General features: G+C 39.7%; 1 long non-coding RNA gene across 1 annotated transcript; it reads right to left on the bottom strand.

The window, feature by feature from the left end:
* Positions 1–1104: 1104 nt before the first annotated feature.
* On the bottom strand, positions 1105–9402 carry LOC137766688 (uncharacterized). The gene is made up of 2 exons (XR_011074360.1): positions 9361–9402; positions 1105–1228 (listed from the first exon to the last, which is right to left on the bottom strand). It is a non-coding gene; the product is annotated as an uncharacterized lncRNA (long non-coding RNA).
* Positions 9403–14234: the final 4832 nt, after the last annotated feature.

Raw genomic sequence — 14234 nt, 5'->3', positions numbered from 1 at the left:
TTAGTACATTCAGTTTTTACATTTTATGGTCCTATATAATATATTAATAAATTCCCTATTGATCAACATTTAAGCGTTTTGGGGGGCCAGTCTTTTGCTAGTAAAACATGACTGCAATGAACAGCATCTACCTATATCATTTTGCAAATGTGCAAGGATATCTGTCAGATAAATTTCTAGGCTTGGAATTACTTGGTCAAGATGTGTACATTTGTGGTTTTAGCAGACATTGCTGGAAATTTTTACATTGCCACTTCCCTGCTCCACTCCCTAGCAGTTGAGAATTGTTGCAGTATAATGACAGACGTTACTTACTGACAATGGCAGTGCTTGTTCTCCATGTTAACAGTGTGGAGGCAGAAAAAATAGAATCATCATACCCCCCAGCTACTTTGGTCAGTATTTCTGATTTATGAAAGAGAGAATCCGCTTGACCAGGCTTGTTGTGTCCAGCCTAGCCTCAAGGTCTCCCAGAGTCACTAGCCCAGGGTTATTTACCAGCCTTGGGTCGCATGCTCAACTAGAATTCAGTCTTGTGGCTCAGGGTCAGCCTGATGAGCCCGGGGCTGCTTCTCCAGCAGGGGTTATGGACAGAGCAGGATTCCTTCAGAAGGAGTCTCAGCAGGCAGATACTGGGATTAGGACATCTATAGGGTGACTGTAATTCCAGTTTTCCCAGGATGGTCCCAAGTTAGGTCTGTGGTCTGGCATCATTACCAGCAGTGCTCCCTTTCATGCTCAAAAATGTCCCAATTTGGACTAAAACTTACTAATATTGCATAAGGTAGGGCAGTGCTATTCATATTATGGTGTAAGGAGCCCTGGGGTTTGTAAAGGTGCCTGGGGAGAGACTTTCAGAGGGAAAGGGAGACACCAAGCAGGTGGGATTTGGGACCCATTGCCACTGTCTAATGTGACTAAGAGTTTAAGCTTATAATAACTAAGCACATTCTACCTGAGTTAGATGGTTCTCAGAACTTTTAAATCATTTGTCCCCTTTCTACTGACACATGTGTACTATTGGGCATTTTCTCCACCAGAATAGATCACTGAAAACCTCTTGAGGCAGTAATCCCTTGACCTTCACAGATATAATATCTGCACTTACCTAGTCATTTGACAGTGCAGATGGGGCCCAGCCTTAAACTAATGGATCACTTGTGGCTTTTAACAGGAGCTTCCTCAGCAGTACTTTCACCCCATGCAGAGTCAGAACGTGGAGGTTGGTCTAGGTGAAAGAATGGGCAAGAATGACATTTTGAGTTCAGTTCAAAGATGCTGCACTTTGATTTATTTCCAAAGCAGCATGTAAGCAGTGCAAAGGATAGACATGAGGTAAGGCAGATGCAGCTGTCCATGGCCTCCTTTGTTTTTCACAGAGACATCATAAATTTGGTGGTCTCAGAAGCCTGAAGAGAGTGAGATGTCTGGGAGGTCAGGGGAGCCCAGAAGTGTGGACTCACTATCTTTCATACCTCCACACACATTAACAACCAGAAAAAAATTTATGCTACCATATAAGGCAAAAATGTAGTTACTCAGTAAGCTGTTTCATTCAGGCTAATGTCCAGATTCCAGACCTTGAAATGCTTGCTGTGCCCAGCCTGGGGCAGTCACTCCTTATCTACACCTGGGCGGCAGGGTGTAGGAGTTTTCCACTTATTTTGTAGGCAGGCCCGGCCTTGGTCTACCACAAACATATTTAGCCTTTAAGTTCTCAAACAAACTCTTAGCCTTCTCCTGAATTAACACAGGCTAAAGGACATCTGTGTTGATTCTGATCATCTATCTCTGTGGGCAAGGCTTTCCATTTTGTTAATCACTGTGCCTCATCTCTTGCTGATTACTCTTGATTGCAAAAGCCCAGCTCTTCAATTGCTGCCTGATTCTCTTTGTCCTTCAGAACTATTCCTTCTGGGAAGCAACTCAGCCCTTGTACACATGCAACTCTCATCATTTTCTCATTTAAAATGTTTATTCTCTCCACTTTGGTTTCCATCACAGCCATATGTGTCTTCTTACCAGCTCTTCCAACAGTCCCATGGCCTTTGTACTTTCTGGACAAAACAGAGTCAAGAGGGTTCATAAAGTAATCCCATATATAGGCACGATCACAGCAAACATGGCAGTGACTAAAAAATGGCCACTGACAACTGGTAATGTCATTAGTCTATACCACGCTAGACAGATGAAATTTTCCTGTGGAGCATAGTTTTGTTTAAATCTATGAAAGTACATTGGTTTAAGATTCTTAAATAAAGCAGTTTCCTTTCCTCTTTCTCCCTGTTTCACTTCTTTTCTTCCCTTTCTCAACCTCTCAACCAAACAAAGTTTAAGATCAATTTGTAGAGTCCAAAGAAGCTCATTATGGCTTGAATGACAGAAGGAAAATGGGTAGAATGGCCAGTGAAACAGGGAGGCTGCAAAAGTAAAAAAGGAAGAAGGGTGGAGCAGATCACTGCTAACTTGAATCTCCTAGATGTCCATAAAGTTAGAATTTAATTTGTATCAGTTTGTAAAAACAAACACAAGTCCAGCTCCACCCTGCCAGCCCCTCCCAGCAGGGGAGGATCATATTATAGGAGGGATTATACTAAGAGAAGATTATATTTTCCACACACCAATATTAGGCTTGGCTTTCTGACTTGCTTTGACTAATGTGAGTAGAAGGGACATGTGACACTTCTAGCAGAGCTTTAAAAGCTATTGCATGGTTCTGCCACTGCTTTTCTCTCTGCTGTAAAATGACCAATGTGTCACAGGTAGGGATTACTCCTTCAGTCCAAGCCCTGAAATAAAGATGACGTGGAACAGAACATGAATGAGAAATTAAATCAGAAAACAACGTTCGTTGTTGTAAACCACTAAAATATCAAGATCATGTGTTATTGCACCATAATGTAGCTTGGCCTGACTGATAAGACATTCATTCCAGAAGGCAGAGAGAGCAGTAGTAGGGATGTGTGGGAGGGGAAATACAAGTCAAGTAGATTGTGGCACAACGAGACAGGAAATTTAGGTGCCAGTCAGATATCAAGAAAACCTCCAAGGGGAACAATATAGGCTCTCACAGGAAGATCCAGGATGAGAGGAACCAAATGGAGCAAACCTACACGATGACTTTCCTTCAGGAGATAGGAGGGGAGAAAAAGGACACAAAATTCAGAATGCACAAAAGAGCAAAAGTACCTTAGTTGTCTGTAGAGTAGAAATGAAATAGTCTTTTGGGGATAGGACTAAGAGAAACTTCAAGCCCTTTCTTTCCTCTGGGCCAAGTTTGACTGCCTGTGGTATGATTGAAAGCCCCAGGTGGAATTCTTAATGTATCCCACACAATCTCCATGAGGCAGGGTACCATTTCAGAGAAGACATGGGAGCTGTAGTAGTTCAGGTCCAGCCTACTGCCTGGGCCCAATTCCTATGGTTAGATGCAAACTGTGGAGGCAGCAGGGGTCCCAGGCCCTGGATTGGTATATAGCTTTTTAAGGCAGTTTTCTACTTTTCTATATTCTTCATTTCATATGGGTTTTGGATCCAATTGATCTTGAAAGCCAGGATTCTAATTTTCTCTCTGGAGCTGAGAGAAGTTGTGTTTAGAGATGAGTTTTTCCCTATACGTTGAGGATTGTTGTATGAGATCATCATTGTTGTATGCACTGTTAACCTTGTTGCCAGGATGGATAACTCCTGCCTGGACCAGGTACAGAGTACGAGGTCACAGTCACACATACAGCCTAGGTCTCTGGGTTGCAGGAGGGCAATGGTTCCCTCGAAATGTGGTTCTCAGAGCATCAGCATTACCTGGACACTTGTTGGAATGCAAATTCTTGGGCCTCATCCAACACCTACTGAATTTAAGACCCTGGGAGTGGCGCCCAGCAATTTGTGCTTTAACAAGCCCTCCAGGGGATTCTGATGCACACTTAAATTTGAGAACCACTGCATTAGGGGCATCAGTCTGAATAACAAACATGTGTCTCTTTCTCAAGGCAAGTCTTAGTAGCCCCAGGCTTAGAGTCAGGGATCAACTCCACACCCTCCTCTGAGCTTATTAAATGATCATCCACTCCAGGTTGCCAGCAGGGCTCACTATCTTCATAGTGCATCTCAAAGTGGAGGAGGTGATGGATAGGGTTCAGGCCTCCTTGTAGTGCTGTATTGAGCACCTTAGCTGGCCCCTCTTGGGCCGATCCAGCTTGAATCTAGGTCATCTTTGGGAGCCATAGACAAATACAACTTTCACTAATCTCTTGTCTCCCTTCACATAATGTCCACGTAAGACTGAAGAGGCCGCTGATGAAATCCACCCTGTGAGGTCAATATTATCTCCATTTCCTCACAAGAAAACAGTGCTGTGGAAACTTAAACAACTTGCCACAATCATAAGGTTAGTAAGTGACAGAGTTGGGATTTAAATCCAGTCAAACATCAGAATAAACTGGGAAATCGTTTGGAACATTCCCAGATGAACACTTAGAATCCTGCTCTGAAAAATACTATCTACATTGATTTCACAGCAAATGTCAAAATTGTCCTCCTCTTGTATTAACCTGCCATCACCAGTCATTTGCTTTCCAAAATGAAGCAGTTGACTCAAACATTAATAAATGAAGATATAATTCTAACTTCAAGATGGATGTATTGTTATTTCTCTTAAACTATTTGCTCTGTAAAATTTCCTCCAAACTTAAGGGCAAGGGATGCCGACCTCCCCTGAACTCCAAGCTCTACACAGCTCCCCTGGGATGTCTAATAGTCACCTCACGCTGAACATGCACAAACAGAACTCTTCATTACTCTTCCCCAAACTCTTCCTCCCCTGGTCCTCCCTATCTCAGTAAACACACCATAGTGGTCAAGCCGAAATTTTAAGAGCCATTTTCCACTCCTCCCTTTCCCCTTTCTCCTGTATCTATCTACCTCATCAGCAAGTCCTGGTAGTTCTACTTCCAAAATGTATTTTAAATCTATACACTTTTCCATCACTACTGCTACCACCTAGTCCAAGCCGTCATCATCTCTCACCTGGACTACTGATTCACCTCCCAACTAGACTTCCTGTATTTACCATCCCACCTCCTAAAATCTGTTTTCCACACATACTCTGAGTAAGCTTTTAAAAGAATACTGGCTCTTGTCACCCTCAAGTGTAAGCCCTCCAGAGGTTTCCCATGGCACTTAAAATAAAATCCAAATTCCTTCCCATGGCCCACAAAGGCCCCACTGGATCCAGCCCCTGATGATTCCCTGACCTCACCTCCTCCACACTCACTCTTGCTCACCTCTCCTCTGCCCCTCTGGCTGCCTTTCTTTTCTTCAGCAGGACAGCCTCTGGGGCTCATTGCTGCCACAGGGTAGCAATGCTGTTCCCTCTACATGCAGACTTCTTTCTTGGGACCTTGAATTGACTGTCCAGGATATCAGCTTTTAGCTCTCAGAGCAAATGTCATTTCCTAATAAAAACCATCCCTAATGACCCTATTTAAAGCAGTGCATCTCTACCCCATCATAGTACCCATTTATTGCTTTCACAGTGAGGGAATCAGAACATGCACCTCTAAATACACTGCTTAGGCCATATTTATTATATTGAGCTGAAGGCAATTGAAAAACAGCAGATGCAAGAAGGGCTCTCTGCCCTTCCCCATTTCTACCTAAAAGCAGGGCATAAATTTCCAGTGAAAAAGATGCCATCCTGGTACCAGAAAGAACAAAACATTCTTATCTGGAGATGAGGAGTTGATACCAAGATGAATCTTCACAAACAGATATTATTAAAATAACCCGTCTCTTCCGTTAGGTACCCCCATATATTTCCTAGTCACTTTCCCACAATTTACCACGCCTAGAAGCCCAAACCCCTTTCCTTTCTCGAGTTACTTCTCCACAATTTATCACCCTTTGTTAAAATGGTATACAGGCCCCCAAGTCTAACTGCTTCTTTAGGGTTTTCACCTCTTTCCTATGAAGCCCCTGTGCCATGTGAAATTATTAACATCAGATAAAATGTGTATGTTAATAATTTCTGCTGTTTAATCTGTCATTTGTCAGCTTAATTTGCAGGTCCTAGCAACAGATTGTATGAAAGTAGAGGAAAAGTTTTTCCTCCCCTGTGATAGCACTTACCTATCAAAATTTATATTGCTTTTCCTTTTATTTACTGTTTTGTTTAATGTCATCCCCCCTAAAATGTAAGCTCAATGAAGGTAAGAAATTATTTGTTCTGTTTACCACCATATCTATAGGCCTAGCACGTAGTCGTTGTTCAATAAATATTTGTTGAACAACTGAATTTGTACAGAGGGGATATAGTTTAAGCCCCAAGGAGAGTGACGTATTTGAGAGAGAATACCGATGGAAAAACCCCACTAACTGACCACCATTGATAGAACTCTTTGTTTCAGGTCCTGAACACAAGCCAAGCTACCACCTTAATGGAGCATTTACTAAATGCTCAGGCAACAGATCTTTTAGTTTAAAGATAAAGGAAAGCATAATGTGTGAAATAAAAATTTCACTCATGGACTTGACAGAATATTGAATAGAAGAATAGAGAAAACCAAAATTAAAAAATAATAAAGTTAGCACCCTCTCAGTGACCCATGGGAAAATATCACCCAGTTTAATACAGAGGAGAGAGGTTACACCAGGAAGTTCTAGGCAGACAAGAAGAACAGCCAAGTTGCATCCTTTTGAAATGCCTGACTTTGAGGACAAATTTAATTTAAATAAGTAGTACATGATTTGAAGTTAGGATCAAAGACCACTGCACAGAACAGAAAAGGGAAACAAGAGTGCAAGTAAAATTTTCTTTTGAGCCATGCAGGCTGATAGATGTTTCAAGAGACTGGACAAGATCTACTGCTTTTAAAGAGTTTCAGTGTTTTCTCTTGTGGCTTCTTTCCCAGAGAGGAGTTAATCCTGACAACTACACTGCTGTCTTATTCCTCTTCATTCTGCCATTCACCATGGAGCACCTGCCCTCCAAATTCTACCTTGTATGGAGAGGAAAGTAGACAGTATTTTTTGGAAGTATGGTTTTCACAGTTCCACCTTGAATCATTGTGTTTCTATTCTGTTCTATTCTATTCTATTCTATATTATTTCATACTATATTATTTCATATTATATTATTTCATATTATACTAAGCTAGCGTTTGCTTTTGAATGAAGAAGTCGTGGATCTTTAATCAGAATGTTGCCAGCTCCAATGTCATAAAAATTGTAATATGTACTAAGTTTGGCCTAGATGGGCTTCCACCTCTGTTTTTTAATATGTTTCTCTCCCATCTGTCTAGAACTTGAAAACACACACACAAAAAAAAAAAAAAAAAAAGAGAGAAAGGAAGACAACTGTGAAGATTTGAAGGGAGGCAAAGTGAACAGCCAGGAAAGAGCGTTGTAAGGCATACAGTAAGAATCTAAAAGTAGAACAAATATCAAAGAACAAAAGCCTGATTTTAAAAAGCAGTTTTAGCATAGAATCCTGGGGGGAGAAAAGGGATGGGGCAGCAGGGGGGATGTGGTCAGGGAGAAAGAGCAGGAAAGAGAGTCAGGGAGAGACAGACACAGAGAGGAGACAGAGAGAAATTAGACAGTAAACCGTGTTCTGTTCAACAATGGATTCAAACTAACTCAAGTTTGAAGCAGGGGCATTTGCTGAGTTGACAGTGATAGCAGCCCCCCAAAAACAGTGGGTTTGCCCAGGTACATCACAGTCTCTGATGGCCCATGATGGCCTCTTCAGGTTTCATGTGCCTCCTGACCCTTCGCATGAAGAGCCTGCTGTGGCTGATCTGATGTGTTGCTACTAGAATAAGAAATTAATAGAAATTTATGTAGTGTATTATGCTACAGTGATATGTCTCCTCCTGTGATCACTAGTTTATTAGCCAAGAAGTACCTATAAAGTGTTTGTGTAGGGAAATACCAAAGCAGAAAACGAACTGATTCTTTTAAAACATGAACTTCTTAAAATATAAAAGATGTTACATACACACACACACACACACACACACACACACACACACACACACCCCTTCTTTTATATACTGAGAGCGTCATAAAATGACGTAAATATAGAGACTGTTCTAAATAATCATTTCTGCTTTAAGCTAGTATAGGAAATACGTTTTTGTGATTCTTTCTAAAAATTGGTTTTAAAAAAAGGAATGTCACAAGGGAAATTATAACTGGAAAATTATGCGAAAAAATAAATCTGATGAGAAGTTCTCCCCTTGTCAGAATAGGCCTGGGATAAGAGGAAATGAATTTGAAGAGATTTTTAATTGCATCATCTCTTTCTCTCTAATCCATTTGCACATCATTTGATGTCACTAATGTCAGTTTATTAGCAGTGTGGTGGAATTAGTATCAAACAGCCCTATATTCAAATTCCAGTTCTAGTAGGCCCTTGCTGGGTGAGTCACATAATCTCTCCAAGGCAAGTTTTTTTCATCTATAAAATGGGGACCATAGGATTGTGGTAAGGATAGTATAAGATATGCAGTGCACAGTCCTAGTAATTATTACTAATTACATTCATTTGATAAATATTTATCATGTGCCTTCGGTATGGTAGGCATTGTTCTAGGTGCTAGGGGTAGGAGTCAGGGCTGCCTGTGGGATTATACAAATTGTGTACAAAGCAAATCCACAGGCCACCATTTACCTCACCAACCAAAGGAACAGTGTACCTGTGAGCTAGGAATATACAACCTTGGGAGCCATACTTTGTTGCCCTAACAGTGGAAAATAAAATGGGTAAATCTTACACTCTCATGAAAGGAATAATATTTATTATTATGGCTTCACACTGTATAAAATCCCTATTGTTCACCATAAGAGTAGCTATTTAGTAAGCCAATAAGTGCTATTTAAGCAGTTACCAAATATTCAGTGCTATGCTAGGTGGAGTAGGCAATGTAGAAGTAAGAGGGTTTGCCTTATTTCTCAATTAAGCCGTTTCAACTCCAGTTGAGGAGTCAAGATACACAAAATGGGGACAAAATATATTTAAGTGCTAATTTGCATGGTGTAATTAAGTAAGGCAGCTCTCACTTTGCTTGGGCGTATAGGACGTAAAAATGACTATGTAAGCTGAAGCCGTGCCAAGTGATCTTCATAATCAATAGGAAATATTATGATTATTCCAAGACCTTTAAAATTTTTTGTGAAAACATTAAAACTCCTCTTAAGGCCAGTTATAAATGAATAGGGAGAAGAAAAAAAGTAGTAAACACAGATATTCAGTAAACTATAAAGCATTAGAAACATTGAGGATTAAAGTATTTTACTTCCTTGTAAAAAACATACCAAGAGCAGTTTCAGCAGTACTTACTGTCTTATCGTACAACTTACAATACATCTTTTCCTTGCTTTGGCAAAATTGTCATATTTCTTTCTAAGTCTGGATCAGCTTCCAACATTTTATCCTTTGCGTGTTCAATGTTGTGACATGTCTCCAAGAGCTTCCTTAATATGAAGTATTTTACTGGATTCACTTCCTCTGGGACCTCGTCATCCTTTTCATCACAACCACTTTCCTCTTTAATGTCATTCTTTTGCCTTCACTAAGTGCTTCTTGCTGCATACGTAGAGACCCTCACGCTGGAGCAGTGACAACATTGCCACAGTCAGCTCTTTCTTCTATAACCCCAATCCCCGTTCGGATTTCAATTCCAGCTTTATCTCTTTTTGTACTTCGCTGTACTTTCATCATTGTTGGTCAATTCATTCTTTTGATTGACCATTTCTGTACCATGTCACAGAGGTTTATCGCTGGGAGACAAGGAAGCAGTGCAACTGCACACTTTGCTATCTGTGTGATAGCAAACAGATCTGGGTGAACTGAATAACAGATGCGAGGTGACCATACAGACTTTGGAGGAAGTGATGTGATTAGTCATGGATCATGGTGCGCATCTGTTATTTACATAGTGATTTGTGTGCTGAAGTGCTAGGAGCGAAGTTTGTACTTTATGCAGTTACTCACAGTTAATATACCACGTAGCATGCTAACTAAAATGAACTGTGTTATTGGGGCCCTGGTGTTATGTAATTAAAGTGTGGTACTGAAACTCACGCATGTCAGAACCATGTAGAGGACTGCCTATTCTACATCATCGTTCTTAGTTTTTAGCATATATTAATGCAAAAATATGTGCTCATGATAGAAAGCTATCTCATATGTTATAACTGAACTGGATTAAACATGGAAGGATAATAAGGGTAATACATCAAAGTGAAGTGTTAAACATGTACCTTAACATAACATAAATAAAGCTAATAAAAACCTCTACTAAATCACAGATTAGTACGCCTAGTACGGAGCAGTATGGCACTAGAGGCCAGAGTTCAGTGGCTTCTGGTGTTTCTCACTCTCTATTCCATCTTTCTTTCCCTTCTATTTTTGCCTTTTTGTTTTTCTTTTCTTCCAGTGAAGCTCAGATACAATTAAATGTAATATATTTTATTAAAAATAGCAACACGGAACCTAATTTGTATAAAAATATGTCTCTATCTCCCTCCTCCTTTTTTACCCTTCTAATCTATCCTATCTGAGTATAAGCACCCAGATGATGTTTTTCTGCTCATAATAATGATGATATCATTATGAAGTAGTGGGAAATGAGATGATTTTTTTCATGTTCATATTTGTACTGTGTTCATTGTTTGAATTCTTCATGACAAGCATTGATGAACATGTTAATGTTTATGAAAGCAGTAGTGATTTTCCTCAAAATTGAAACAATAAAATTTGAAAGCATTTTTAAAATAATTGAAGGAGGGACTTCCCTGGCAGTCCAGTGGTTAAGACTCTGCCTTCCAATGCAGGAGGTGCAGGTTTGAACCCTGGTCGAGGAGCTAAGATCCCACATGCTGTGGGGTGTGGCCAAAAACTAAAATAAATAAAATAATTGAAGGAAATCTTTTAGAATTTTCCTAATTGACCAAGCAAATTTCCTCAGAATTTTTCTGAGGAAGGCACAATTTGGCATTTTGAATGGAAAAATAGGTCCTTGATCTTTTCCTCTACACTCATTTTATGAGCTTGATTATTCTTAAAAGGAACTGACAATAGCCATGGGTCTTCCTATAAAACAATCAACTTCTTATTCTTTAAATTAACCCTCACTCTCTGCTCTGCTAAAAGTAATTCCTCTACTGTGAAGAACAATTTTTTTGTTGTTGATGAAATTGTAAGCTCCATGAGCGCTTACAACCATATCTTCTTCATTCTTGCACATAGGCACTGAATAAACATTTGTGGGTATAAAATTTTTTTAATTTTTTTCTTAAAATATAAAATTAAATTAAAGAGTAAATTATACTCTTTAATTTTTTTCTTAAAATATAAAATTAAATTAAAGAGTAAATTATACTCTTTGCTATGTTAAGAGTAAAGAGCTAGTTTAAAAGTCTGCCTGAAATTTTGGTTTGTTTTGTTTTCAAACTCAGAGCTTTCAAGTTCAGGACTATCAGCCTTCCTAGACTATACAGAGAGGCTGCAGATTCTAGGAAAACACTCAGGTTTACATTCAAATATTAAGTAATCATCAATAGTAAGTGAAAATGAGAGAGAAGCCATCCAAGTCTAAAAGTTTTGTATTCCTTTAAATTTTGCTTCAAATAACACTTTCTTATAGTAAAACATATTAGTGTTTATTACACTGATGTAAAATAGCTGCATGCTTCTAGCAAGCTATTTTTCCCCAAACCCTAGTTGACAAATGGGCTTTGTGCTTTTTTCCTTGATTGAATGGATCAATTAAAAAAAAAAAAAAAGAACAAACACCTAGTTACACTGTACTCTCAGCCTTGCTATGGATATAATCAGGGTTGAGTTTTTTGACCTGTTTCTCTTCTTTACATTACCTCCTGGGGAATTCCCTGGTGGCCTAGTGATTAGGATTCTGGGCTTTCACTGCTGTGGCCCGGGTTCAGTCCTGCAAGCTGCATGCTGTGGCCAAATAACAAACAAACAAACAAACAAGACAAATACATTACCTCCTGGGAGTTCTGCTTCTCTATTAGCCTCAGTTTCTATTGTTACAAAGGGTAGTTCCAAACCTCTCTCCTGTCCTACCATGTTACCCCCAAAGCCTCTTTAATTTTATATTTCTAGTTGTTTATATGTCTCATGATCCCCTAAGAGTTAGTATCTTGATAGAATTTTCTCCCATCTTAGTCACCAAGGCCACTCCCAGAATGGCCTCTAACTCTGAAACTTGAGAGTTCCTCACAACAGTGTTTCTCCTCTGGTTGTTCTGATTTGCCTCAATCCATTCTGTTCTGTGTTTGTGATACTTACTTTCCTTCATTTCCACCACTGCTGACTGAATCCTAATCCTCTTTATCCCTGGATTGTCCACAGCCTCCACCCAGAGCTCCTGACCCCAATCCATTCTGCATCCGGCAGGCAGAATAGACTTTCAGCCACCCTTTCCATCTTTGTTCTGCCCATTGGAATCTATAGCAATTCCCTAAAATTAACTGTGTTTTATCAGCTTCCATTTAAGAACTTCCATTATTTACCTCCTTTTCTTATCAAATTATGCTACTTTCTTGTCAAGAACTGAGCATTTATAATCAAATTATGTTGCTTCCCTGTGGGAAACCTCATTTCACTCCAGACTCCTTACCAAGGCCTAATAAGTGTCTGCCTATCTTTCTGACCTTGTTTCCTACCGCACTTGCCACAGCTCACTCTGCTTTAGTTCGCTCGTTTCTTCTGTTCCTTCCTGCCCAGAGCCCTTTGCGCTAGCTTTTCCCTCTGACTTGAAAGCTCTCTGCCCAGATCATTGCATGACTGGCTTCTTCTCATCATTTGGGACTCAGTGCAACTGCTATCTCCTCAGAGAAGTCTTCCCTGACCATTCTGTCTAATGTGCATTCACAGTTGCTACTGTCACATCTCTTAGTTTTATTTTATTCATAGTACTTTATATTATTTTTTACTTGTTTATTACCTGTCTGTGCCACTGGAAAAAACAGTCCACAAGAAACCATACCTTGGCTCTCTTGTTTGCTGCTGTATCTACAGGGCCTAGACAAGTGCCTAGCACACAGTTAGAGCTCAAGAAATATTTTTTGAGTGAATGATAGTGACATGATTTTTACTCCCTGATTAAGTCAAGCCATACTCTGTGCTGTATTGTATTGTATTTGTATTAACAAATTATTAATCATGTGTTTTCTTTATTCTATTCCCCTCTACTGAATTCGCCTTCCTGTTCCTTCTTATGAATTTGTATTAATCACTTCCTTCAAGATTTAGCACAAATGCCTCTTGCAAAACCCTTCTCAAATTCTTCCTGCCATGAGCATTCTATTACTTCTCCCCCACAGATGCACCACGTCGTTTTCATGATATTATCTTGTGCTTTAAAAAAAAATCAGTGTTGCTTTATAACTATAATTTTTTTTTCTTTTTGAAGTCATCTAAAATTGTTTGCTTACTGAGAGAAGGTGTAGTTAAGTGATGGAAGTTTTGAACTGGGAGTCCTGGAGAACAATTCCAGACTTTGAACAGGCCATTTCCCACATCTGTAAAATGGAAGAGTTAATCTAGACCAGAGGTTGCAAAATGGCAGCCCACAGGTTGAATAAGGCCCACAGATGTGTTTCATCTGGCCTTAGGAAAATTCAAAATAGTTGGCAATGTTTAAAAATTGGGAAATTTTTGGAAAACTTGGAATTCTACCCTCTCTGAAAAAAAAATCAACAGATCGGGCAACAAGAAGCCTATATTTCTGCATGGCAGCAAATCCATCGAGAAACAAAGTAACTGTCCCTTAACACAGGGCAGGAATTCTCTGATATGACATGGTGCCCTAGTGACCTGGGCACTCCACTTGTTTATGCTAACTCTCCATTAGAGTTTGAATATATAACCCCAAGACTGTATCACCTCTGGGGTCCCTTCTAACTCTATGATGCTGGATAAATATGTCTTATCTCTCTACCCAGACTTAAAGTTCTTGAAGGACAGTGCCTGGTTCTTTTTCTTTGCTTATGCAGATTATAGTGCTGGGCACAAAGATGCCTAAAAGTTTTAGATGCCTAAAAGTTGTTTGTTGAGGGACTTCCCTGGCAGTCCAGTGGTTAATACTCCATGCTCCCATTGCAGGGGCCGTCGGTTCGATCCATGGTTGGGGAACTAAGATCCCACGTGCTGTGTGGTGTGGCCAAAAAAAAAAAAAAAATTGTTTGTTGAACATTAAATTTAGTTA

This window comes from Eschrichtius robustus, chromosome 6 (genome assembly GCF_028021215.1).
Source record: "Eschrichtius robustus isolate mEscRob2 chromosome 6, mEscRob2.pri, whole genome shotgun sequence".
In the NCBI taxonomy this organism is placed as follows: domain Eukaryota; kingdom Metazoa; phylum Chordata; class Mammalia; order Artiodactyla; family Eschrichtiidae; genus Eschrichtius; species Eschrichtius robustus.
The sequence above is the reverse complement of the archived record's forward strand: the minus strand, read 5'-3'. Positions and strand labels throughout refer to the sequence as shown.